Genomic DNA, 3,726 nt, shown 5'->3' with positions numbered 1-3,726 from the left:
TTCGGGGCATCATTTCTATTCCAGCAGTTTTTGAAGCGAAGAGCTTAGCTACGCTTGTCAAGAACGCGCTTCACACGCGCCGGCGTATGTCGGAATAGACTCCGCAAGCGGGTTCGGAGTCCGCGCAGGCGGCCGCAGCCGACTCCGTCGCCTGACCTTTCGCCGCTGCAGCGCGTGACGTCATGCGCGGCATTCCTTTTGTAAACTTCCTTGTTTGAAATGCTTTCACCTGATTGCAAAGCGTTGTTCAGGACCTCACTCGCCACACGTCCTGCCTCTTCAAAGAGCGAAGTGCAACTGACGGTAGTCCAGGGCCAACCATCATCGGTAGCACTACATACATACATACATACATACATACATACATACATACATACATACATACATACATACATACATACATACATACATACATACATACATACATACATACATACATACATACATACATACATACGTGATGGTTAGCTGATTAAGGCGTTAGGTCTTTCAGTTTTACTGTTCCTCTTATAGCTCGCCACGTTGGCTCAGTAGCTGGAAAACTGTACTCATGCGGGCTATGTCGGAAGTTCGATACCGTGCTACGGCGGCTGCATTTCGAAGGGAGTAAAGTTCAAGAAACACTTGTGCTGGATGCTCATAGCATGCCGACTGCTAACAGATGGCGCCACAGCCTGCAGAATCTGGCGGCACCCGTGAAAATGTGTATATATATACAGACTGAAAGAATATTCCAGAGCCCTCCAATATACGGCATCTCTCCGAACCCACTGTGTTATTTCCGAACGGTAAATTCAACAGTGAACGCCTCGGCCTGACTGGCACTGCGGCAACCACGTGACCATGTTTTTGTGGCAGAATGCGCCACTTGTTCCGCAGCGTTCCGCTGTGTAGGATCTGGTCGGCAGCTTAGTTTCCTCCTCAGATGTCACCTTCTTGCGTGTGCGACCACGTGACCCGCCTTGCTATATTTTTTTCATTTTTTTTTTGCGCAGAGAAGGCAGCGTGTGGCTGACCGTAATGGGGCTCTGCATCACCATGTTGCTTCTGATCGGCATTTCAGTCACCGCACTGGCATTCCTGGGGACCCACGGTGAGCCCCTTTTCTCTCTTTCACGAGTTTCTTGCGGAGTTTCTACGTGCGTTGACTTAAATTGAGGCTACTAACACAAGAAATCTGTCGTCCTATGTCCCGCTCTCTCTCTCTCTCTCTCGCTGCGGTGACGTCTTGAGCGGAAGCTCTGTGACAACTACGAGTTCTCCATTCAAACGCACGTGACACGCAGGAATACTCTGATTTGAGAACTGCTCAAATAAGTTGAATAAAATGTGTTTCATTTAGAAGGGAGAGATAAATTATGCGAAGACGCCAAGCAATGCTGAGCACGGCATGTCAAGTAGACAGACATGCATGAGAACAAGCAAACGCCGAATCCGGCCAACTCTGATACACGTTGTGCGATACATTGTCGGACAATCACTAACAGGTCGTCGCACTCCGTGCAAGCTTGACTTTTCTGCAACGTATTGCATGTTTGCTGCCCTTTCGAATCTTCATGAACACCAGTTTGAGTTCGACAAGGTACACTATGTATGACCGTAGTGGGTGCTCTCAAACGCAACCATTCCTGCGCGGACGAGAAACAAGCAGGCGAGCTGAGCCTCCCTGAACGCCGCTCGCGAGGCTAAAGTTTAGCGCCGACTGCGTCATGCGTGGCGCGACAAAGGCGCCATCTGCGCCCACGACACACCAATCTCAGAGTAACGGTTTCCTCCCTCTACACAACGATATCAAAGTTTGGTACGTACGCAGTCCGGTCGCAAAGTTAATGCTGTAACATGCTTTCCTTACATCGGTTTCAGCGAGCGACCCCCCTTGACCGTTCTTTGAGGAACGTTTAATTCACGTCAACATAACCACGTCTTGCGCTCGCAGAACACGCTCTCTTCGAACTGGAAGTGTTCGACTTCCCGGAGCTCGACGGCGGTTCTTCTGACAGCTCTCCGCCTGATCCAGTGCCTATTCCAATGGCGCCGACCACACCGAGGATGTCGGCGTCTGTTGTCACTAAGACGGCCCCCGCAGTGCCAACAATGGGCTCCACAGCGCCCCCTGCCGAGCCCCCCACGGCACCCACGATACGATCTACAGCGTCCGAAGAGGCTCCTGATACCACCACGAAGACCTCCCCTGATAGGACCACGGAGCCCCCTGTTACGACCACACCGCCCTCTGGCACGCCGTCAATAAACGACGAAGGCAAGTTTAACTCGCCGCGGCATTAAAGCGGCTATGGCGTTGCGCCGCCGAGCTTCACGTCGCGGGTGGCAGAAAGTGCAGAAACGCTCGTGTTCTTAGGTTTAGGCGCACGTTATAAACCTGATCTGCATGCTGCTAATAGGATTTATATCGGCACACAGATTAAGCAAAAGACATGCTGACAGGCAGGTGAGTAGATAGACAGACACAAAGGTAGACAAAGACACATATATAACAATGCAGGCAGAAAGGTAAATAGGCTGTCTAAAGTTATGTTTAGATGATGCGAGTTGTGGTTGTTGCCAACATTACGTGCGGGGTCTGAACATATGAAATTTGTTCAAGGCACACTGTTCAACGCATTACGTTGTCCTTCCAGATGCATAACGGTAAGCAGGTAAATTGTGAGCATTTATGTTTTTTGTTTTGGCACCAAAAGCAATGATTAACATTACGATTTGCTTCGTGTTGTTGTTAAAACTTTTATAAAAGTAACCATAAATTTTTTCCGCCCCTAGGACGTGGATCCATTGGGGTGGGGGGCCCGACAACGAAGAAGGTCAGTTCAGATATTATCGGCCATCTTTGAGTCCTGCGGAAACCGAAGTAATGACTGGAGTATGAGGCACCGTCCCCCGCTGGGGACCAGTGGGAAGACGCGAATCGCCGAAATATATAGTCCTCAGAGTAGGAGGGAGGGTGAATATCGCTCCTCTAAAGTGCTCGGCGAAAGCCGAGCAGTGCCAGAGTATATGTCGCTGATACAGTAGCTGGTTCCTTAGACAGTAGTGGCGAGTCGCTGATTGCAAGGCTTGGAGGTACATCCTGGCACGGCGGACTGGTGTTTTTGCTGTCTCCGTGACGATGCGAAGCATGCGTGTGGCTTCAGCGCGAGTAAACTTCCATGGCAGAGGCGTAGGATTTTCTGATAGGATGTTCTGGAGCACAGTCCTTCGAGCCTCCTTCGCCTCTACCAGGAATGTGTCCGGGTAGATGGGGTATGGGTCGTCCGGCACTATAGAGCCTATTATTCGGTTGCCATTGACCCCAGAGTGAACTGGTATCAATGTGAGGCGGACAGTGTGGCCAGCCTCGTCGGCTATTCACATCGCCAGGTGTGTCGAGTCAACAGCATCACTGCGCGAGTCCAACCGGGCGCAGGCCCTTATGGAGGCCAGCGAGTCTGTGTAAACAGTGTGATGAGTGAAGGCTGCAAAAGGAGGCTTGAGGACGTCGTCGCATGCAGCGGATATCACAGTCAGTTCCGCCGTTAATGAGTCTTTGCAGGCCGGGCGGCGGGAGCAGCAGGCTGCGGCGGTACGCGGGCAATATTGCGGTACTTCTGAAGCTTCGTCACCAAGGGCGGCGTTCTGTGTAGACAGCACGGTGAAGGGGAGAAGGGTCGCGAACTTCGGCTTCATGCCGCCTCGCTAAAGACAACTGTCTCTGTTGTGTGATTGGCATCC

Source organism: Dermacentor variabilis, chromosome 8 (genome assembly GCF_050947875.1).
Source record: "Dermacentor variabilis isolate Ectoservices chromosome 8, ASM5094787v1, whole genome shotgun sequence".
NCBI lineage: Eukaryota > Metazoa > Arthropoda > Arachnida > Ixodida > Ixodidae > Dermacentor > Dermacentor variabilis.
This window is presented reverse-complemented; position numbering follows the sequence as displayed.